Source organism: Helianthus annuus, chromosome 4 (genome assembly GCF_002127325.2).
Source record: "Helianthus annuus cultivar XRQ/B chromosome 4, HanXRQr2.0-SUNRISE, whole genome shotgun sequence".
Classification (NCBI taxonomy): domain Eukaryota; kingdom Viridiplantae; phylum Streptophyta; class Magnoliopsida; order Asterales; family Asteraceae; genus Helianthus; species Helianthus annuus.
In genome coordinates, this window is record NC_035436.2 from 125,061,721 (window position 1) to 125,087,923 (window position 26,203).

At 39.7% G+C, this 26,203-nt stretch overlaps 1 long non-coding RNA gene across 1 annotated transcript; it reads left to right on the forward strand.

Annotated features, from left to right (window-relative positions):
- The first annotated feature begins 1,323 nt into the window (after nt 1-1,323).
- Nucleotides 1,324-25,933, forward strand: LOC110934589. The gene is made up of 9 exons (XR_002588459.2): nt 1,324-1,811; nt 2,102-2,206; nt 2,287-2,379; nt 2,477-2,541; nt 2,757-2,825; nt 3,436-3,576; nt 3,651-3,829; nt 3,908-3,999; nt 25,854-25,933. It is a non-coding gene; the product is annotated as an uncharacterized LOC110934589 (long non-coding RNA).
- Nucleotides 25,934-26,203: the final 270 nt, after the last annotated feature.

Genomic DNA, 26,203 nt, shown 5'->3' on the forward strand with positions numbered 1-26,203 from the left:
TGCAAAAAAAAAAAAAAAAAAAATACACTAGACATAACAAACTCCAAAACATGGCGACGAACAAATGTAAAATACATGAGTAAACGAATACAAGTTATATTACACTTTGACACGAAGTGCGGATAACGGACAATCGGACCTCGGGCGAACCGTACAAATGATATATATTTCGACCAAATAATATCTATAACCAAAAACCGACGCGAAATATCAAAATAAACGTCATAGCGAATAAATGCGCCGCCATCAGCAACGTTCACCATATCGGAACGACACGGGATGGATACCTATCACGGACGACATGCGGGCGTTCCCGACGATAAAATACATGGTAACGGCTCCTACGACGAACTCTAAAAATAATACATTTTTAGACATGAAAAATATATATATATATATATATATATATATATATATATATATATATATATATATATTTCGACGCCAAAATCCTGGAAAGTATAAAACGAAAATCACCAAGTGTACACATATACAAGTATATACGTATACAAATGCGTATAAAATACACTCAAAATACACTTGTAAAAATACAAGAACACTTGGTGTGATAATGGGCTAGTAAAAGCCCATTTATTTAATAAGTTGGGCTAAGCCCATTAACATGTAAAATGTGCTAGGCACAAATGCACTAATAATATGGATTAAGCCCAACAACTTAAAAGACATGGGCTAAGGCCCAATGAAAATACATGTATTTTTTTTATAAAAATATATTGTAAAAATACACTACAAATACGGTATACCTGCACGTATAAATACGGTATACATACACGTATAAATACGGTATACGTACACATATAAAATACGCGAATACATAACAATGTACTCATATACACTTGTTAAAGTGTACACTTACAATGAATACCGTACACGTACATTAACATATATACGATGTTAAAATAAATATTTTTTAACAACTATATCTTAAAAAGATATACATATATATTTGTGAAACAAATATATACCTAAAATAAACCGATCATATGTATATATGTGAACGACGTTCACCGAACTTAAAAATATATATTTGAGGAAAATGTATTTCATACAACAAACTTGCGTCGTGCGCAGCACAAAGACGCTATTGGACTCGGTCCACTTATACTTGTACGAGAGACAAGGACATGTATGGGCTAGACCCACATATATTCGTGCGAAGCATGGATACTTACAAAGGGCGATGCCCGTTCTAACACATATGAACTCAAGAAGTATATATATATATATATATATATATATACTACTTTAATAAGCATATAGGAAGGACAAGAATGGTCATTTGCCATTGTACAACCATTTCAAGCACATTATACAACCATTTCAAGCATAAATGTGTTGAAAATCTAAAGCACAAAAAATCACTGGGCGGCAAAACAAACTTTGGGCGGCAAAACAAACTTTGGGCGGCCAGATCTGGATTCAATTTTTGAATCCCTTTACTCATCCCCATCCCAAGACACTTTTATTATACGCTAGAAGATCTGTTCCGATTGTTTCTTCTTCCCAGAGAAACCCTAAAACACAAACCTCACAACCATCTCCAAAAAGACACCGATGAACTCATTCACCGTCTCCACAACCCTAAACCATATTCCCCCTTTCTTCAAGGCCTTGTTTCTGAACCCCACGCTTCCAATCGAGACCTGGAGTCTGATATTCAAGAGCTTGATGACAACGAAGAAGATGATGATGAGAACTGGAAGTCGCAACTATCTAAACCGGAAGATCACAGCAATGGGGAGTGGGATATTCGAACTTCTGTTGGTATGGATTGCACTCTTCATAACGAGGTATTACCTAATTTACATATTATGTTAATTTGGTATCGATTCGGTTTAGGGTTTCTGTTACAGTTTGATTGCTAACATGATAACATAATTTTCAGTTAGGGTTTCTGTTACTTTTTGGTTGATTTTATTATGCAGGAAGAGCTTAACATAAATTTAGGGTTTTTGTTAGTTTTTCATTGATTCCATACCATAATTTTTTTATGCAGGAAGAGTTTAACATGATAACATAATTTTATTATGTTCGTACCCCTTTCTCTCTTTTCTTTTTTTAACTCAATTCGTTTTTGTAGAACTCATATCACCAGATCCGGTTTCAGTGACACTCTTTTCATTTTTGGGAGTAAAGAACAAGCAGATCCAGTATCCTATATGTTTGTAGAACTCATATCACCCCTGTATGTATCTTGTATTTTTGTAGATCTAGGGTTTCTTCGTATTTTTCAGATCTGTAAAGTGATGATTTGTGTTATTACAGGATGAAGATCTAGGAACTACAAATCACTGCAGAACTTGATTTCGTTTTCCTGTTGGAGCACCATTACGTGGGATAACTACAAATCAGCTTAAGGTAACATCATATTCATGAAATTACAGTTTTTCTGTAATGATAATATCATATGTATCTCATTCATTAATCTGTTAAATTGTCGCATCTTGATATGCAGACATATGATAAGTCCAGTGGTGAGGGCCCAGATGGAGCAACGAAAAAATACAGAACCTGGATAACGTAAGGATAATAGTTTACTTTTCTTTTATGTGTAAGTGTTTAAAATGGCTGATAAGTTATAAAGCTACTCTGCCTTTGGAACCTGGTTTGGCCTTCAATTTGACACTTCATAGTGCTTGAACTTGTTTTTAGCAGCTGTTAATGTCTTGAAAGTTGAAAATCATAGAAGTTTTTATGGTTATTCTTACATGAATAAACATAATGGAACCGTGCAGGAGCTTTATTTGGAGGTCGGTGATCTGAATACTTATTCTATAAATTATGATAGAAGTGGGACATCAAAGGTATCTTTTAAAGTTTTGGTTTTTCAGTTGGAGATGATTCTGTTATATATTTGTGTTCTGAATCTTTTTGAATCTTTTTTTGGGGTTAGGGATTGATTGAGGTTACTATATTGTAAAGAGAGCTAGCAATTACGGGGTATTAGATTTGATTTCAAAAGCAATTTGTTATAAAGAGAGCTAGCAGTTACGGGGTAAATAATTTGAGAATTAACTACAGTTAAAAACTGATTTTTTTTTAAAAAATATTATACCTATACGCTGTGCTTAGGCCTTAGCACTGCGTATACGTGGTGAGTTGCTGAGTATAACATGAAACGTGGGAGTCCATAACCAAATGACCCTAAACCTATACGCTGCGCTTAGGCATTAGCGCTCTATATTGGGGTTGGGTTGCTGAGCATATGTTCCATACTCCCCCATCCTCCTCAAATACGCATCAAACATAACACACACTAAAATACAAACACACGATGTGTATAAGGGTTTCACACGGGGTTTATCGCGTTGTAATTAAAATATGCGTCTACTAGCTGTGTTGAGTTTTATTTAAGATGCTCTTCCACTTCAGAACTCAAATTATCGATGAACGAAAATTTTTCGGACATATTAGGTTCAGAGATCGATGAAGGCTATCTATTTGATTGATGATCTACTGGCTGCTGAAATCAGTATCAGTGGCAAACTACAAGTTCTCGACAAGTTGCTACTAGCGATTAAAGGATGCGAGTTAAGAGCACTTGTACTGTTTCAGGTAACTAAAAAGTAATTTTACTTTAGTTTATACATAATTTTGCTCTAATAAAGAATTGTTTTGTTGAATGACAGTTGGCACTTAATTCTGAAAAGGTATCAACTGGACATTTGTTAGATGATCTCTACCATTGGGGCTACTGTACATGGGAGGTTTCTATGTATTATTGACTCCAATTTGTATTGTTTCAATGGCAAATAAAAGGGAGTTAACTGATAGTCTTGAAGGATTGGCTTTCTTATTGTTTGATCAGGTAAACTATTTGTTTGCTGAAACTTGATTAAATACTGTAAATAGTTAAAATAAGCTAGCTTTTGTATGTTCTTTGCAGTGCTTTAATATGTTTAAAAAACGCTCCAAACATACATGCAAAGAAGGCCTCTTGTAACGCCCACCCCCCAGGGTGGTTGCTTTTCAACTGGAGTAAGTTTCCTATATATATATATACTATATATAATATGTATATTGTGACAACCCGAACTGTACAGGTTAGTGTCGTTTATCTTAACAGTTCTAAGATCTTTATTGTTTTCCTTTGTTGTGCATTATTCGACTTAGGCGTGTTAAACGTTGTGTGTTAACTCTAATCGGAAGTGTTAACTGATTTCACAAACCTGCATAAGTCTAAGTATAACATTGTGGGCCGATTAGTGGGTCGTGCCACTTATACCCATGGGTCGGCTATAAACAGATGGGCCGGTTAGTAGGTTCCATATGTACACCTATACAACAATTATACATAACAAGCTCGTGCAAACACTTACATAGTAAGCCAATAATTACACACACTCAGTTATGGAGTAGGCATATCATTTGGGCCGCAAGTGGATAATGGTTTGGGCCGGTTCCTTGTATTAATGTAATAAGGTAATAGGCCGGTCCTTTTATCAATATAAGAACATGTACGTGACCTATGTGTGAATAACTATCTTAAACCCTAAACCAACCCTATCTCTCCTAGTGTGTACGTCGGCAGACCTCAAGCCCCCTCTCTCTAAAACAGCCGGCTATTGAATCAGAATTCGTGGTTAGTATTTGGTATTTATGCTTTACTCGTTGATCGTGATGTGTAATTGTATCGACTTGCATTATTAACATGTGGTGGTTATTTGTAGCGTGAGTAGCATGCATATAGTATTGTATTGTTCATATAACTATTAGCCAAGATCAATATGTGAAGAGACTGTTGTTAGATCAAATGCAATTGATTGATGAATGGAATTAATAAGCGCCGATTTGTATGATAAAAGTGATGGTTTCACATACATGTTAGGAATATGTTAATGATTTGCACATGAATTGCATGATTAATGGTTGCTGCCATCGATGTGTGTGTGGATAGGAAGTCAAAGTGATATGTTAGTGATAGGATGATGTAACAGTAGTAGTGGGCTTAATCATGTAATCGGTTTTATGGGTCCAATAGAGTTGTACATAGTGGCACAAAACTCAACAAGTGGAATAAGAACTTGGCGGCAATAAATAATCAAACCAAATCATGTGGACCCTTAGTGGTGTTGTCAGTAGGAATGCCATGTGCATTGAATGATGAACTGCATAATTTATTTGACCACTAGATCACACATTTGAGCCAGGCATGCACTCATCCACACACATTGCACATGGACTGATTATTTGTGAAAGCATAAAACATGACCATTGGGCTAATTCGGTTGGGCCTCGGGATCGGCCTGCTACTCGCATGGAGGTATGGGCCGAGAGGACCCCCCTTCTGTTGTGACAATTTCATATAGGTAGAGTATAGTTTAGTTAATAAATTGGTGAATCCAGTGGTGAAGGCTTGATCCCTATGATTAATAAGTTCGGATTTCATATACATGAATTAGTGACTGTGATAAATGGAAGCCTGTGATGTTATGTTATTTTATGTATGGCATTATTAATGAAAATCTCCGAAACCTTAATCTTTTGAATAAATAGTAGGCATTAAGATTTTTGTGGCAACCGTGGAATATTATTGCTGAATGATATATATGTTCGTACGTGTGTGTTGGATTGACGTAACCATTGAATGAACCTTGGGACTTTGGATCAGTATGTTTTAAAATAATTTGGTGACACTGTGGTATTAGTTTGTGGGGAAGGCGAGTATGGGATCAACACAATAAATTGGTTGGGCCTCACATATCAATGTGTAAACTGGGCTCGGGTATGGGCAGCCCAGACACGTCCAGTCCGGGTTGGGTTGTTTTAACAATGAACCCTACTAAGGATTGTGTTATGAGGTGAATTTTATACTTGTTAAATTGAGTTTAAATTGGGCCATTCACATAAACTAGCTGGGCTGCCTAGACTTGGACCGCGTGTCCACTAATTCCACATATGCTCTCGGGTTTGGGCCCTGCATCGTTGATGGGTTGCACTAATTACGCGTGGGCCGACAACTTGTGGAAATCACACACTTAGTGGTGTCATGTAATCTGTAAAGGAGTTTGTAAGACTCGATTGTGTAAGGTGAATTGTATGTGATATGAAAATTTATCATGTATTATGTAGTAACTCTCGTGGTATGTGCAATGTGCTAAGTATGTGATTTGAGTGTGTACGTGTAAATATATATATATATGAGTCTAATTATCTTTGGTAACTATGTTAGGAAGTGGGTGGCAAACTGTAAATAACGTGACATAACATACCGAGCAAGCTAAGGTGAGTTCACTACATTCGAGCATGCGTCCCAGTGGTTGGGGACAGTCAGTGGGTATCCCATGGGGGGATGAGTTCTTGGGTAAAAACGAGTATATTGGTTAATATTCTCACCTATCATCTTTTGTAAGTCCCTCATCGGGTATTAGTTAGTAGCGCTACTTAGGTTTGGCACCCTCACCCCGTGCCTGTAGAGGACGGAGGTGAACTAATGACCCAGTCTGGCCCAGTACTAGATAGGAGTACGTGGGAAGGGCAGTCGTGTATTTCAGGAGCCGTCATTGTTCGGAAATGAGATATTAACAATATTACTTGCAGTGGTTATTGAACGGTTTTACACACAACGGGTGATAAACATTTTCTAAAACTGTGAACTCGCCAGCTTTGTCTGATACACGTGTTACATGCTCGCAGGTCGTTAGGTATCTTGGAATTGGGAAGCTTGCTATCTGGGAGTGCTGGAGTGGTCATGGATCGAGGCTCTTGGATTAAAATACATTTAATACATTGGTTTTAAGCGTTATTACGAAACAATTGCTAAACAACTTATTACATGCTTCCGCTACACAACTTTTGAGAATTAATATTATGTTAGCAACTTATTTTGGTAAAATAGTGTCATGACTTATTTTAATATTTATCATTGGTTCAATGTGATTGGTGGCTCGAACTCTGATGCGTGACACGCCTCGCGGAGTTTCCGCAGGTGAAATTTTGGGGGTGTTACAGTTGGTATCAGAGCCACTGGTTATAGTGAACTAGGTTTTAAAACGTTTTATAAAACCAGACTATAACCGAACAACTTCGAAAATCGATCATGACACTCAGCTCCAGATTGCAAGGTTCGTTTCCCTCTCACTTTATACATTACTTGTTTAACAGTCACACACTCACAACGTATATGAACTGAAACAATTAGCACCATAGTGACTTGATAGTGTGACCCCACACATCGACTCATGCGAGCCATAGACCTGTGATATCATCTGTTGTGTTGTTTGAACGGGGGAAACTTTGAGCGCGAGCTAAGAAGCACTGAGATAAGCATGCAAATTGCCTTATTATTATGGGTGCACACTTAATAATAACGCGGGGTGCATGCAAGTCCCAGTGAGACTTATCGAGCGTGAGGAGGGTTCTGCCCTACTATGTGTGAACTTGGTAGTACGTAAATATCAGTATGATACTTGACTCTCATCTCGTTCGACCTCTAAATCGGTTTATTTCCCAACTATAGAAACATGAGTGGACGAGGACACGGACGTGGCAACATCACCATGACTCAGGCTGAGTTGACCGACCTAATCAACACCCGCGTGGCTGAGGCTTTAGCAGCCTATCAAGATAGTACGGAATGTACCAAGTATTCTTACCCTTATATTGTGTACACGGCTTTTCACTTCTATTACTTGATTAATGTGACACACAACAGCCTATGGGAGTCATAGCAGTGAGTGACTCTTACATGAACACAAATTTTTGAAACACGAACTTTTCACTTCTCATCAAACTTTACGAACCTCGATGTTAACAAACATTGCCTGAACACTCATCAGAACGCCTAGCAAACCGTGTAGAATGTTAGGTGCTTGTGCGGACGTCCCTGGGTTGGATGTGGTAGCGTCGAATGAATGGTTATTACCTTCCTCACTTATCTTCATTTGTTTGGACCCAACACACTAACACCCTAAACCTCGAAGTGCGAACACTTTTGCAACACTCTTGAAACACACTGGGAATAATTCGAATCACTTGCTGGAATGGACAAAAGGATGAGTGTAGTATCCTACCGACTTCAATATTTGGACGACCCCGATTACCAGCAACGGACACCAGCGAACTGACTTCAATCTAAGACTTAACTCTGGTCAGCGACTCGTGGGAGTCAACTGTTACAAACCAATCTGAACTTTAGCAATGACAACCGATTTTAGTGTGGGATGTCACACCCCGACCACGTAGAACATACAAAACGTGGCGGAAACGTCGGGGAGTGTTGTAACAGAATCAATTGTTTCAAATCCATGGCAAATGAAGTTTCGTTTTATAAATCAAACATGAAAGTTTACATTGTCTAAACAAGAATCAAAGTGTACATAACATAAATTAACTAGTTCTTGTCTCGTTTTAAGTCACTAAGGCACAGGTCCGCCTAAGTATGTCTTGATAAGTCCTATGCATCATCTCCTGAAAACACATGTGAAAATAGGTACGTCAGCATAAAAATGCCTGTGAGATACATTGGTTTTGTGAAAACGGAATTCATGACTTGAGTTTGAGAAAATGTTTAGTCATGAACCTCGTATTTTGCTTTGTCTTGTAAATCATTTGAAAAACGGTAAGATCAAATGATATGTATAAATAAGAGAACAATGCATGGTTAACTGAATAACCATGTAAAAAAAAGAGTTTGTATAAGATTTGTTGTTTGTAAATCAATGTCTTGTGAAAAGCGTGTTATTTGTATAAAATGTTCTATGTTTCAAATTGAAATGATTCAAATAACGCTACGATATGTAATACCATACAAACACTTATATATAGGAAGTACCAGCGGCGTATCCACCATGCTTGTATCATATTACACATGCCTCGTTGCTTAAATCACTTACTCAAACCAAACCATCAAGATGAAATGTTTAACAACGGTAAAAATGTTCATGTATAGTCAAATGTCTATTGTCAAATGTAATCCATGTCAACGGATACAACTGGTTTACACGGTTCAATGGTTACAGACGGTTCATGAAATCAAAGGGGTAAGACGGTTCACATAGTCAAATGGTTACAACGGTTCAAAATGTAGTGTAATGTGTTCATATGCTGGATGAGCATATGCAACAGAAATGCAATGTGAAACAATGTACTACGTATGCACACAATGGGCGTACGTAGCATGAAATGTATTGTAGAGTACAACGGTTCAAAATGTAGTATACTGTGTTCATATGCTGGATGAGCATATGCAACAGATATGCAATGTGAAACAATGTACTACGTATGCACACAATGGGCGTACGTAGCATGAAATGTATTGTAGAGTACAACGGTTCAAAATGTAGAATAATGTGTTCATATGCTGGATGAGCATATGCAACAGATATGCAATGTGAAACAATGTACTACGTATGCACACAATGGGCGTACGTAGCATGAAATGTATTGTAAAGTACAACGGTTCAAAATGTAGAATAATGTGTTCATATGCTGGATGAGCATATGCAACAGATATGCAATGTGAAACAATGTACTACGTATGCACACAATGGGCGTACGTAGCATGAAATGTGATGTAAAGCAATGTACTAAGTACGCACACAATGGGCATACATAGCATAAACACAATGAGATCATGTACTATATATGTACTATCGAACATAGCAGTATATGATGTGAAAACCGGAAAGCATGAAAGTAGCAAGTAGGCACATGTGTTTCACCCCAAAACAGTTTGGAAAACAGTAAAAGAGGGGTTCAATGTACTCACCCGAGATTGCTTTGAATTCCTTGTATAATAACCAGATAATGCTAAAGATCACGGGATATCAAACGGCACCTAATAGGTAGCTATGTTAATATACCGGACCAAATCGGAAGGATCGGATAGTACGCGGGTTCGTAAACCAAACGAGTATGGAGACTCGTGTAATATGGTTTAACAAAGCCTACATACTATAATGAAACTTAACCTAAATGCTTACGGTCCGTCACGACCCGTTTAGGTAGCTTATGCTACCCTAACGCGTCGTTCGCGTAGAACGCGTTCGGAACGCCTAACATCGTGACTACAAGGTATAACCTCGGAAGGTTATAGCTATGGTCACCTAATGTGTTTGGTCAGATCCTAATGATCGACCAAATGGGTCGGGTTCGAAAGTATAAGCGATGGTTTAGATCGCTTACCTTACGACCCTATATAAGCACTAAACTAAAAGTGACGAGCTAAGCATGTTAGAACATGCTTAACTAAGTTTAGAAAACAGGTTTGGCATCAAAACAAACGGCTTTGATGCTCACGAGTAGTTTGGTTACAAAATACGCAAGAATGCGCATTTTGGCCAAAACTACGACTCGTCACTGAGCCTAGATAACGTGGTAATCAGTAGGTATGGTCACTACGGACCATAACCATCGTGATCACGCTCACGTTATGAAGTTCCATGAACTTCGCATCGACCATAAGCTGGTCAATGCAGAAAGTCAACAAAACGTTGACTTTCGGACCCGAAAAGCGAATAAAAGAGCGAAAGAAGACTTACGGAGGGTCCCCGAGTGCTAATCTAAATCAAATAGCTCAGGTATGAAACAATGGTTCCAACTTAGAGCCTTAAGATCAGATTGTGTGGGTTTTTGGAACAAAGGGGGGGTATTTATAGGAAAAGTGGAACCGTTAGGATCGTTTATCGAATATCGTGCCGCGATCTCGAGCGTACACTTGTCAAAATATTGTGGTAAGTCAGATATTGGCTCTTGGCTCCTGATTGGGTGAAAGGGCATTGCCCCTTGATCGAACGAAAGGCCAAACTGCATTAAATGCAATATATTTTCTGTCTGACAGTCTCACGCGCCCCGCGTAAGGATTTGGGCAATCTTTACGCGGGCCGCCTGAAGTCCTCTGATCTGCACCACTTGCAGAATTTACACTTTTGGTCCCTGTTGCGTATTTAAGCCATTTTCAGCCCTTCCAAGGCCTGTAAAGCCAACTTTAAGGCCCTAAAATGATGTCTAAACATTGTGGACATGAAACATGCCCAAAAATATGTCGGATGTTGGTTCGTTTGGTCGTACAAACGCGATGTTCGCTTAATTACGACGGAATGCGCATAAGCGCGAAAAACGATCCAAATGACGTGACGAACGGATTTTTCTCATGCCAAACACTAAGGCATAATATAAGGATGCTTACATAAATTTTTGGATGTCCGGATGTATTCAGAACGTAAGTTATGCGCGAAAGTGCAAACTTGTGCACTTTTTGACACTTTTAGTCCCTGAATGATCCAAAAGTTTGTTTTAGCATGCCAAACACCTCTAAGCCTATTTCTATGATATGTAAAGGATATTTAAGGTATGTTTAACTTATGGACATGTTCCGGAATGTTCGTTACAGTTCAAATTGGCATACTTTTGCAGTTTGTCAAGTTTAGTCCCTGTAAGCGAATTAACTTGTTTTTGCTATACCAAAGCCTTCAAAACTTATTTCTAAGTTATGTAAAGGTTATTTAAGGTATGTTGAGTATATGTTGATGTTCCGGAGTATTTGTCGCATTAAACCGAGTACATTTACTCACCAGTTTGCGTATAATTCTCCAGAAAGCGATATAAAGTTTGAAATTGAACAAGAATTGATATGTGCAAAAGATACACATATTTGTACAAGATCCCAAGTATGAAATACAATATTTCATTGGCTTGGTATTTGTTTGATGGTCGCGGTGACACAGGTGTCACAGTCTCCCCTACTTTAGGAAATTTCGTCCCGAAATTTATTCGTAGGAGTCTATTTGTGACTTTGCCAAATACCCACCAGCGATATGCAAGGCAATATCCTGTCATTTCCTTAACGGTCATTCTTCAGAAACGAAAATGAACAGACGGAGTCATTTTCCTCAACGAGTATTCTTCAGAAATGGAAATGAAGGATTACACAACGGATATTCATTTCCCCAACGGATAAATCATCAGAAACGAAAATGAACTAACAGAGTCATTTTCAACGGTTGCTTCATCAGAGTTGGAAATGAAGGATTTCACAACGGATATTCGTTTCGCCAACGGATAAATCGTCAGAAACGAAAATGAACTAACGGAGTCATTTTCAACGGTTGCTTCATCAGAGTTGGAAATGAAGGATTACACAACGGATATTCATCTCCTCAACGGATAAATCTTCAGAAACGAAAATGATCTAAACGGAATCATTTTCAACGGTTGTTTCATCAGAGTTGGAAATGAAGGATTACACAACGGATATTCATTCCCTCAACGGATAAATCTTCAGAAACGAAAATGAACTAAACGGAATCATTTTCAACGGTTGCTTCATCAGAGTTGGAAATGAAGGATTTCACAACGGATATTCATTTCCCCAACGGATAAATCGTCAGAAACGAAAATGAACTAAACGGAATCATTTTCAACGGTTGCTTCATCAGAGTTGGAAATAAAGGATTTCACAACGGATATTCATTTTCCCAACGGATAAATCGTCGGAAACGAAAATGAACTAACGGAGTCATTTTCAACGGTTGCTTCATCAGAGTTGGAAATGAAGGATTTCACAACGGATATTCATTTCCCCAACGGATAAATCGTCAGAAATGAAAATGAACTAACGGAGTCATTTTCAACGGTTGCTTCATCAGAGTTGGAAATGAAGGATTTCACAACGGATATTCATTTCCCCAACGGATAAATCGTCAGAAACGAAAATGAACTAACAGAGTCATTTTCAACGGTTGCTTCATCAGAGTTGGAAATGAAGGATTACACAACGGATATTCATTCCCTCAACGGATAAATCTTCAGAAACACAAATGAACTAAACGGAATCATTTTCAACGGTTGCTTCATCAGAGTTGGAAATGAAGGATTACACAACGGATATTCATTCCCTCAACGGATAAATCTTCAGAAACGAAAATGAACTAAACGGAATCATTTTCAACGGTTGTTTCATCAGAGTTGGAAATGAAGGATTACACAACGGATATTCATTCCCTCAACGGATAAATCTTCAGAAACGAAAATGAACTAAACGGAATCATTTTCAACGGTTGTTTCATCGGAGTTGGAAATGAATAGGGTTAACTCTAGACACATGACAGAACTTGCTGTGATTTCTGTGCACTAAATTCCATAATTATGTATGCATCCATAATTACGTAATCCCTTGCACAGTCCGCACAGTTTGTTTTGTAATGTTTTGGGGAAGGATATCAAACTTGTGACGAGGGTGACTAGACTTCCATCGGTTCCTTTTAATTAGACCGACAGGGGATCTTCTTAGTTAGGCCACCAAAGAGTCCTTTCAGCTATATCATCACATGATATCCTTATCCAGATTTTTGGATGAATCTGTTTAACTAGACCACTCAAGGGTCTAATTATGAAGTAGTACTTTATAATCCGAGGGACTTAACTATAACATAGAAGTCCATTGAGGATTTTATGGGTATCCTACGATGAATCTCTTGTACAAGGATATGTAAGATTCTACGAGGATTTGGATAGCATAATTTGGATCACACAACAACATATAAGGGAACACATAAGCACGAAGTCACATACTTGTTTAACTTGATCATAATTTGTTTTTAACTTGTTATTGATTGAATACGGATATGGAAACCAATCGACGGGTCTCAATGTTCACTGGGATCTATCTGAGAAGATAGAAAGATCTCCCAAAATTCGATTTTTGATTACAAGGAATCAGCACATTCGAATTAAGGTATACAACAATTAAAGACTTACGGGAAGTCCTTAGGTACCCTATTAAGGATTTATAGTGGTACTTTGGGTATTCGTCTTGTGTTATAACCTGCGCTTTGTACTTCGTTTCCTTAGAATAAACGGGTACTTAGGAATTTTGTAGAAGACGCAAGCGATTATAGAATGGGAGAATTTTGGGGGTAGTTTGTTCTTTAAGGAATACGGTCCCTTGATTGTCGGTATTGTAAGGGATATGTCGTTTATACATGCAACCACAGAAATATATTGCAATGCAAATAAAAGATTTATTTATAAACAACGATAACAACGGTTTCTTGGACCTTGACAACAAAAGAAAATAATACATAAGACGTGATTATTTCTAAACGATGTTGTCTTCTAGTCAGTCAGATGCTTATCCCTGTGCTGGATTTGCATTAGCAAGCTTTGGGCAATTTCTTCGGAAATGACCCATCTCGCCACAGTTGAAACAAGAGCCTGGTAGAAAACGACCTTGAGCAGGATTGTTGCCAGCTTGGTTTGGCGTAGCTGCAGCTGGGCAGACTCTTGCTGTGTGGCCTATAAGTCCACAAGTTTGGCATTTGCGGCATTGTACATTGGCGTGATGATGGAGGCTACATTGGTTGCACAAGGGTGCAGTTCCATTGTATGGTTTTCTAGCAGGGGGTTGAGCTGGTTGGTTGGGGACGGCTTGACCATTGTGAGCGACCATGGCGAAGTTCTGAGCAGCCTTTCGCTTCTTTGACTCCTTAGGAGATTCAGTCTGTTTATCCATGGTCTTTGATTCCTCGATTGGTTTCTTGTCACCCTTTCGAAAAAGTTTATGCTTTCTGATTTGCGATTCAGTCAAGGTTGCAGATAGCTCAATGGCCTGACGGAGTGTGGTAGGGTTGCTACCAGTGACAATGTCTTGTACCGAGTCAGGCAGGCCGTCGATGTACCTTTCGATAGCCTTGTCGAGTGGGGCGACCATAGTCGGGCAAAGTAGACTCAACTCCTCAAACCTATCAGTATATGCCCTGTGTTCGCCACTATCTTGTTTCAAATCATCAAACTCCTTCTCCAACGCTCGTTGTTCATGACGAGGACAAAACTCTCTCATCATAAGAGCTCTCAGTTCAGCCCATGTTTGTGCTAGAGCAACATCTGCACCACGGTCTCTCATTACCCCGTTCCACCATGTAAGAGCCCTCTTCTGAAACACACTCGAAGAAAACTCGACCTTGCGATTTTCCGGACACTGCACGTGGCGAAAGGTATTCTCGATGCTCTCGAACCATTGAAGAAGCCCAGTTGCTCCCTCAGAACCACTAAACTTGAGTGGTTTAGCCGAGTTAAAGTTCTTGAAATTGCATGTACCATTGTTGTTGTTGGCTTGGTTCCATTGAGCAAAGAGATTTGGGAATTGAGCAGCCATCTGCTACGCAATAATTTCTGCCAGCTCGGCAGTTGCTATCTGGTGTTCGTGTCGAGGAGGCATTCTAAAAGAGGAAAACATGAAAGGAAACAAATAAAATGGTATTGGGTAAGAATAGGATGTTACAATCACCGACCATAATCACGGTTGATGGTCATTTATTTGAATCATGAAGCAAACAAACAACACCAAGGCTGAATCAAAGCAAATAGATCCTCATAGTGTATCGCGAAGACATGCTCACCTATAAGTGGACACTCACCCCAAGAGTTCCCAGGTAAGAGTGACTGGTCCGATTATGTGGATTTGTACGAACACTCTAACCTTAGACAGAAAACCCAGGGTACAGGCATTCACTCTTCCAGTTCGCACGTGTTCACACTATTTAGGACCCAAAACTTTTGACGAGAGTTTTGAAAATTCAAAGGGGTTCAAAACCTTATAACAAAGGGTTCAAAACCTTACAATAGAGGGTTCAAAACCTAGTAATCAATCATCCTAGAACAGATGATTAGTTTTCAAGGCGGTTTTGAAATTTATGTTCTTGTTGTGGTCGTCGCCTAAGGATAGGTGACGGTATTGTTTTATGACTAAACGCAAGTGAACTCGCGTTAGGGTCCTAGGAAGGTTATAGACTAGGTCAAAGCATTACTAATAACCTAATTCCCTATAACCATTGGCTCTGATACCATCTTTTCTGTCACACCCCGACCACGTAGAACATACAAAACGTGGCGGAAACGTCGGGGAGTGTTGTAACAGAATCAATTGTTTCAAATCCATGGCAAATGAAGTTTCGTTTTATAAATCAAACATGAAAGTTTACATTGTCTAAACAAGAATCAAAGTGTACATAACATAAATTAACTAGTTCTTGTCTCGTTTTAAGTCACTAAGGCACAGGTCCGCCTAAGTATGTCTTGATAAGTCCTATGCATCATCTCCTGAAAACACATGTGAAAATAGGTACGTCAGCATAAAAATGCCTGTGAGATACATTGGTTTTGTGAAAACGGAATTCATGACTTGAGTTTGAGAAAATGTTTAGTCATGAACCTCGTATTTTGCTTTGTCTTGTAAATCATTTGAAAAACGGTAAGATCAAATGATATGTATAAATAAGAGAACAATGCATGGTTAACTGAATAACCATGTAAAAAAAAGAGTTTGTATAAGATTTGTTGTTTGTAAATCAATGTCTTGTGAAAAGCGTGTTATTTGTATAAAATGTTCTATGTTTCAAATTGAAATTATTCAAATAACGCTACGATATGTAATACCATACAAACACTTATATATAGGAAGTACCAGCGGCGTATCCACCATGCTTGTATCATATTACACATGCCTCGTTGCTTAAATCACTTACTCAAACCAAACCATCAAGATGAAATGTTTAACAACGGTAAAAATGTTCATGTATAGTCAAATGTCTATTGTCAAATGTAATCCATGTCAACGGATACAACTGGTTTACACGGTTCAATGGTTACAGACGGTTCATGAAATCAAAGGGGTAAGACGGTTCACATAGTCAAATGGTTACAACGGTTCAAAATGTAGTGTAATGTGTTCATATGCTGGATGAGCATATGCAACAGAAATGCAATGTGAAACAATGTACTACGTATGCACACAATGGGCGTACGTAGCATGAAATGTATTGTAGAGTACAACGGTTCAAAATGTAGTATACTGTGTTCATATGCTGGATGAGCATATGCAACAGATATGCAATGTGAAACAATGTACTACGTATGCACACAATGGGCGTACGTAGCATGAAATGTATTGTAGAGTACAACGGTTCAAAATGTAGAATAATGTGTTCATATGCTGGATGAGCATATGCAACAGATATGCAATGTGAAACAATGTACTACGTATGCACACAATGGGCGTACGTAGCATGAAATGTATTGTAAAGTACAACGGTTCAAAATGTAGAATAATGTGTTCATATGCTGGATGAGCATATGCAACAGATATGCAATGTGAAACAATGTACTACGTATGCACACAATGGGCGTACGTAGCATGAAATGTGATGTAAAGCAATGTACTAAGTACGCACACAATGGGCATACATAGCATAAACACAATGAGATCATGTACTATATATGTACTATCGAACATAGCAGTATATGATGTGAAAACCGGAAAGCATGAAAGTAGCAAGTAGGCACATGTGTTTCACCCCAAAACAGTTTGGAAAACAGTAAAAGAGGGGTTCAATGTACTCACCCGAGATTGCTTTGAATTCCTTGTATAATAACCAGATAATGCTAAAGATCACGGGATATCAAACGGCACCTAATAGGTAGCTATGTTAATATACCGGACCAAATCGGAAGGATCGGATAGTACGCGGGTTCGTAAACCAAACGAGTATGGAGACTCGTGTAATATGGTTTAACAAAGCCTACATACTATAATGAAACTTAACCTAAATGCTTACGGTCCGTCACGACCCGTTTAGGTAGCTTATGCTACCCTAACGCGTCGTTCGCGTAGAACGCGTTCGGAACGCCTAACATCGTGACTACAAGGTATAACCTCGGAAGGTTATAGCTATGGTCACCTAATGTGTTTGGTCAGATCCTAATGATCGACCAAATGGGTCGGGTTCGAAAGTATAAGCGATGGTTTAGATCGCTTACCTTACGACCCTATATAAGCACTAAACTAAAAGTGACGAGCTAAGCATGTTAGAACATGCTTAACTAAGTTTAGAAAACAGGTTTGGCATCAAAACAAACGGCTTTGATGCTCACGAGTAGTTTGGTTACAAAATACGCAAGAATGCGCATTTTGGCCAAAACTACGACTCGTCACTGAGCCTAGATAACGTGGTAATCAGTAGGTATGGTCACTACGGACCATAACCATCGTGATCACGCTCACGTTATGAAGTTCCATGAACTTCGCATCGACCATAAGCTGGTCAATGCAGAAAGTCAACAAAACGTTGACTTTCGGACCCGAAAAGCGAATAAAAGAGCGAAAGAAGACTTACGGAGGGTCCCCGAGTGCTAATCTAAATCAAATAGCTCAGGTATGAAACAATGGTTCCAACTTAGAGCCTTAAGATCAGATTGTGTGGGTTTTTGGAACAAAGGGGGGGGGTATTTATAGGAAAAGTGGAACCGTTAGGATCGTTTATCGAATATCGTGCCGCGATCTCGAGCGTACACTTGTCAAAATATTGTGGTAAGTCAGATATTGGCTCTTGGCTCCTGATTGGGTGAAAGGGCATTGCCCCTTGATCGAACGAAAGGCCAAACTGCATTAAATGCAATATATTTTCTGTCTGACAGTCTCACGCGCCCCGCGTAAGGATTTGGGCAATCTTTACGCGGGCCGCCTGAAGTCCTCTGATCTGCACCACTTGCAGAATTTACACTTTTGGTCCCTGTTGCGTATTTAAGCCATTTTCAGCCCTTCCAAGGCCTGTAAAGCCAACTTTAAGGCCCTAAAATGATGTCTAAACATTGTGGACATGAAACATGCCCAAAAATATGTCGGATGTTGGTTCGTTTGGTCGTACAAACGCGATGTTCGCTTAATTACGACGGAATGCGCATAAGCGCGAAAAACGATCCAAATGACGTGACGAACGGATTTTTCTCATGCCAAACACTAAGGCATAATATAAGGATGCTTACATAAATTTTTGGATGTCCGGATGTATTCAGAACGTAAGTTATGCGCGAAAGTGCAAACTTGTGCACTTTTTGACACTTTTAGTCCCTGAATGATCCAAAAGTTTGTTTTAGCATGCCAAACACCTCTAAGCCTATTTCTATGATATGTAAAGGATATTTAAGGTATGTTTAACTTATGGACATGTTCCGGAATGTTCGTTACAGTTCAAATTGGCATACTTTTGCAGTTTGTCAAGTTTAGTCCCTGTAAGCGAATTAACTTGTTTTTGCTATACCAAAGCCTTCAAAACTTATTTCTAAGTTATGTAAAGGTTATTTAAGGTATGTTGAGTATATGTTGATGTTCCGGAGTATTTGTCGCATTAAACCGAGTACATTTACTCACCAGTTTGCGTATAATTCTCCAGAAAGCGATATAAAGTTTGAAATTGAACAAGAATTGATATGTGCAAAAGATACACATATTTGTACAAGATCCCAAGTATGAAATACAATATTTCATTGGCTTGGTATTTGTTTGATGGTCGCGGTGACACAGGTGTCACATGGGATGTGTAAATTCCAACACAACAAGTAGTATCTTGGAACTCGGCACGAAGTGTGAAGAGAGGGGCATTGTGGTGGAAGAACGTGGCGTTCGGCTTCAAGCACCAACATTAGAGCAACAGTATTCGTGACACCCAGGTACTTGTAATAGTAGCCTACCGTATGGAAATGAAGGTGCTTTCGGCATGTATTGGACGTTGATAATTCAAAAACGACCACAACCACGAGAGCGATGACAATACGGGAGGAATCCGCGTGACTGTAACAATTGCACCGGCAGTGGTGCTCACGGAAAGGAAGTTAGGATTGATGTGGGCAACGATAGGACAATAACAACATGGTGGTTCGGATGGGTAGCAAATCGCTTTGCCCTAATTTTGTTTAACCCTGATGATTCGCAAAACCAAACATGTTATGGAACCGGCTGATGGCAAGTCAACTGCGACCGCACATGTTAGTTGGGACACAAACTTGACCTTACGGGAGGCAGGCATTCGACACCGGTCTCACTTCTACTATCCTTGGTGGTTATGATACAGTAGTCAGTAATGGTTCATTAACTAGACAAATCACTCAGACGCACCCTGTGAGAAGAAATTTAGTGTCACCTTATGCATTGAAGTACCAGAGTGGTGAGAAGATTTGCATCATGTCGGTAATGACAGCCCAGAAAGCGTCTATGAAAGGATGACCTCACTGTAGTAGCAACTAACTCTAATAATCAGATAAAGGACGATAGGAACGAGGATCTACCAATTGTTGTGACTAATCTCAATGTGCAACTCGAAGAACTTTCAGGCATATCACCACAACTATTAGTCAGAAACTCGTTGATCTCACGATCAGAGGAAGCTCCGAATACTCGTACTCTTACCGTCTTGCATCAGAAGGGGTGCAAGAGCAGTATAAGCCACTATGAGAACTGTTCGGCAAGAAGGTTGTCAGACCTAGCTTTCGCTTTGGAAAGCCCCAGATACATCCGGGAGGATGAGCCCTTTTTGGTGTGTGTACTGATTAACGGGAACTCATCAAGGCGACAGTCAAGGAACTGTTTTCTATAACCGTGTATTGACGACCCGTCGACTAGTTGCAAGGAACGAGCTTTATCAGATGAAAGTCCAGGGGGAAAAGATTATTAAAGCGACATATCCGACGCAATTCAGCTATGCGACTTTGTATTCCATGATCTTTGGGGTGGTCATCACACCCGCAGCTTTACGTATCATGTGAACCAACCATGTTATTAGATGACGTTTCGAATCTTTCCCAAGAGAAAAAAATATCACAAACATTCTTGCATTTTATTAGAAGAGCCCTAAGGGAGGAGCCATACCGTACGAAGTCTCGATAAATGTAACTTCTGGATTCGAGAGGTGTCTTTGGTGGGTCATATAATCAACGAAGCAGGGATGCACATGGATCTCGCTAAGACTCGTTTCGGTTGGAAACTGATCGACACTGAAGAATTCCCCAAGGCTACAGCGATTACCTGGTTCCGCTTGATATTACCGCAGATTAATCGCAAGGATTCCGGAAGTCACAAAACTTGGACCTCTCTAGTACAACCGAGTGGTGTGATTGCGAAAGGCAGAACAAGAGGACGCCTTTCCAATTTTCGAATCTTAACTCTGCAAGGCGCTGAGCATCGTTTTACCCGAGGATGGGGGTAATACAGTGGTATATCATCACGTTTGAATCGGAGTCCCAGTTACACGCCGACGCAACACAAGAAAGTGACGACGTACGTAATGGAGTTACGAAGAAGAACAGCACGACACACAACCGGTGGTAGAAATCGTGACCTTTGGATTCACTTGGAGGCATTACTTGGGCGGTACCGAACGCGTTACTTAGACCGATCACAAGGGCCTCCCGTGTACCCTGGCCACGAAAGAAGCTTTGTCAGTTGATGAGAACGCTGGATGGAACTTTTGGATGATTACGACCGTGAAACCTGAACGTGCATGACCTTGCAGTTCGCTATCCACTCTGATACACCTGACCAGACTCACCTTGTTCGAAGTGAAGACCTGTTGGAAGAGAATTCACAAGATGGGTTCATGCAAGGCATGGAGGAACAACTATTGGCAAGGCGGACGCTATTCGCTATCTCATGGAACAAATGTGGACTCCACTATACAGCAACCGTATGGAACTCATACTGAGCGAAGTACACCGACTCCGATGTTCCAGCAGTTTGGACTTGATAGGAGATATTAAGATTTTAAGTCTCGTATGGATAACCGGGCAAGAAGGCCCCATAGCACTACATATGAACAATGTTGGACATGTGCGAAGGTCAAGGTGGAACACCGGAAACCTACTTGTTTGGGCAGTAACCAGAAACACCCATTGGAAACGAGAACAAACACCATGAATTTGTCATTGGTTTACTTAAAACTCAGAACGGAACCGATATCACCTGGTGATCGTCAATTGTCTCACGAAACCAGCACACTCTCTTGCAATCAAGAAAACTAGCGGGTCTTCACAAGCTGTGGATGTTCTTCTGAGAGAGGCGGTCTCAGGCACGAGGTGCCAACTTCTGTTACTTCTGATATTGGAGCTATACCTAATTTATGACAGGCAATACACAATATCCTCGGCTTACGTCTAGGCATGGACATTTCGTATCACCGTGGGGCAAACGATCAGAGTAAACGAACCATCCTTGCACACGAGGACATGCTGTGAGCATGTGTATGGTTAACTGTAGTAGAACTGGAAGGACGCTTATCTTTGGGTGAGTTCTACAGCAGCTGTTACCGTATTAGTATGCATATAGCCTTGTTTGAGGCATCGCTTGGACAGTAACGCTAATCTCCTTGTTGAATTAAGGTGGGTGATAACCTAATCACAGGTCCAGGATTTGAGCTCAAAACTCTTGAAGATTGTTTAGATCGGAAATTGTTTGATGGCAACGCGTAACTGCTAGGAAAACTGATAAGCTTAAGAAACTCTAGGAGTTCGTTGTGGACGAACGTGTCATAATCGAAAGTATCACCCTAGGAGGGTGCGGTACGCTATAGTAAACATGGTAATCTTAGTTTTCGACGCGTGGGAACATTCGAATTACTGGGATGAAACGGTGACATGGCTCACAAACTCGGACTAATTGATGGAGTGGGAATACTGTACGCCATGGATGTAAGACCGTGTTGTCTGATGAAACCCTTATGATACCCTTGTCGGAATCTGAAGTCATCAGAACAGTTGTATTTATCAGGGAACCTATCGAAAACACGAGCTAAGGAGTCAAGGTTCGCTAGCATAAGTTGCATGACAATTGTGTGGGTTTGTTAAACCTCAATACGTGGACTGGAGTCTGCATAGGAATATAAGGATCTGTTGAAACTTTAATATCTTCAATGGTTCAAGAGGTTGAACCAACCATGATTATCACTGGTGAATTTCGGGACGAAATTCCTCTTCAAGTTGGGGATGATGTCACACCTGAGCAAAATCCACAACAACCTTGATTTCTCACTTCACCTCTCTATGCTTACTTGTCAAAATTTCGGGACGAAATTTCCTTCAAGTTGGGGATGATGTGACAACCCGAACTGTACAGGTTAGTGTCGTTTATCTTAACAGTTCTAAGATCTTTATTGTTTTCCTTTGTTGTGCATTATTCGACTTAGGCGTGTTAAACGTTGTGTGTTAACTCTAATCGGAAGTGTTAACTGATTTCACAAACCTGCATAAGTCTAAGTATAGCATTGTGGGCCGATTAGTGGGTCGTGCCACTTATACCCATGGGTCGGCTATAAACAGATGGGCCTACTACTAGGTTCCATATGTACACCTATACAACAATTATACATAACAAGCTCGTGCAAACACTTACATAGTAAGCCGATAATTACACACACTCAGTTATGGAGTAGGCATATCATTTGGGCCGCAAGTGGATAATGGTTTGGGCCGGTTCCTTGTATTAATGTAATAAGGTAATAGGCCGGTCCTTTTATCAATATAAGAACATGTACGTGACCTATGTGTGAATAACTATCTTAAACCCTAAACCAACCCTATCTCTCCTAGTGTGTACGTCGGCAGACCTCAAGCCCCCTCTCTCTAAAACAGCCGGCTATTGAATCAGAATTCGTGGTTAGTATTTGGTATTTATGCTTTACTCGTTGATCGTGATGTGTAATTGTATCGACTTGCATTATTAACATGTGGTGGTTATTTGTAGCGTGAGTAGCATGCATATAGTATTGTATTGTTCATATAACTATTAGCCAAGATCAATATGTGAAGAGACTGTTGTTAGATCAAATGCAATTGATTGATGAATGGAATTAATAAGCGCCGATTTGTATGATAAAAGTGATGGTTTCACATACATGTTAGGAATATGTTAATGATTTGCACATGAATTGCATGATTAATGGTTGCTGCCATCGATGTGTGTGTGGATAGGAAGTCAAAGTGATATGTTAGTGATAGGATGATGTAACAGTAGTAGTGGGCTTAATCATGTAATCGGTTTTATGGGTCCAATAGAGTTGTACATAGTGGCACAAAACTCAACAAGTGGAATAAGAACTTGGCGGCAATAAATAATCAAACCAAATCATGTGGACCCTTAGTGGTGTTGTCAGTAGGAATGCCATGTGCATTGAATGATGAACTGCATAATTTATTTGACCACTAGATCACACATTTGAGCCAGGCATGCACTCATCCACACACATTGCACATGGACTGATTATTTGTGAAAGCATAAAACATGACCATTGGGCTAATTCGGTTGGGCCTCGGGATCGGCCTGCTACTCGCATGGAGGTATGGGCCGAGAGGACCCCCCTTCTGTTGTGACAATTTCATATAGGTAGAGTATAGTTTAGTTAATAAATTGGTGAATCCAGTGGTGAAGGCTTGATGCCTATGATTAATAAGTTCGGATTTCATATACATGAATTAGTGACTGTGATAAATGGAAGCCTGTGATGTTATGTTATTTTATGTATGGCATTATTAATGAAAATCTCCGAAACCTTAATCTTTTGAATAAATAGTAGGCATTAAGATTTTTGTGGCAACCGTGGAATATTATTGTTGAATGATATATATGTTCGTACGTGTGTGTTGGATTGACGTAACCATTGAATGAACCTTGGGACTTTGGATCAGTATGTTTTAAAATAATTTGGTGACACTGTGGTATTAGTTTGTGGGGAAGGCGAGTATGGGATCAACACAATAAATTGGTTGGGCCTCACATATCAATGTATAAACTGGGCTCGGGTATGGGCAGCCCAGACACGTCCAGTCCGGGTTGGGTTGTTTTAACAATGAACCCTACTAAGGATTGTGTTATGAGGTGAATTTTATACTTGTTAAATTGAGTTTAAATTGGGCCATTCACATAAACTAGCTGGGCTGCCTAGACTTGGACCGCGTGTCCACTAATTCCACATATGCTCTCGGGTTTGGGCCCTGCATCGTTGATGGGTTGCACTAATTACGCGTGGGCCGACAACTTGTGGAAATCACACACTTAGTGGTGTCATGTAATCTGTAAAGGAGTTTGTAAGACTCGATTGTGTAAGGTGAATTGTATGTGATATGAAAATTTATCATGTATTATGTAGTAACTCTCGTGGTATGTGCAATGTGCTAAGTATGTGATTTGAGTGTGTACGTGTAAATATATATATATATGAGTCTAATTATCTTTGGTAACTATGTTAGGAAGTGGGTGGCAAACTGTAAATAACGTGACATAACATACCGAGCAAGCTAAGGTGAGTTCACTACATTCGAGCATGCGTCCCAGTGGTTGGGGACAGTCAGTGGGTATCCCATGGGGGGATGAGTTCTTGGGTAAAAACGAGTATATTGGTTAATATTCTCACCTATCATCTTTTGTAAGTCCCTCATCGGGTATTAGTTAGTAGCGCTACTTGGGTTTGGCACCCTCACCCCGTGCCTGTAGAGGACGGAGGTGAACTAATGACCCAGTCTGGCCCAGTACTAGATAGGAGTACGTGGGAAGGGCAGTCGTGTATTTCAGGAGCCGTCATTGTTCGGAAATGAGATATTAACAATATTACTTGCAGTGGTTATTGAACGGTTTTACACACAACGGGTGATAAACATTTTCTAAAACTGTGAACTCGCCAGCTTTGTCTGATACACGTGTTACATGCTCGCAGGTCGTTAGGTATCTTGGAATTGGGAAGCTTGCTATCTGGGAGTGCTGGAGTGGTCATGGATCGAGGCTCTTGGATTAAAATACATTTAATACATTGGTTTTAAGCGTTATTACGAAACAATTGCTAAACAACTTATTACATGCTTCCGCTACACAACTTTTGAGAATTAATATTATGTTAGCAACTTATTTTGGTAAAATAGTGTCATGACTTATTTTAATATTTATCATTGGTTCAATGTGATTGGTGGCTCGAACTCTGATGCGTGACACGCCTCGCGGAGTTTCCGCAGGTGAAATTTTGGGGGTGTTACATATATTCAAAGGGTAGGATTGGTCATTGCTGCTATGTCTTTTCCTACAGGTGAACAGGTAATTAATGAAATTTATGTAAAGATGATGAAGTTAAAGTAGCCAATGCTGATGCAATAGAGTATAGACGCGTAAGGAATACAAGTTAACGAGTCATGATGCAGTCGATTATTATATCTTAGTGGCTAAACTTTCGCCTCTTCTTTTGTTTTTAATGTACAAGCCTATTTGTTGTAAGGCGGGATCACTGGATCCTAAAAAGGCAAACGGGAAAATATTAGTGTGTCTTCGGGGAGATAATGACCGGGTTGACAAAGATCAAGAAGCAGCTTTGGCTGGGTAGTTGGAATGATTCTTTCTAATAATGATGCTTCTGGGAACGAGATTATCACAGAGATTCTC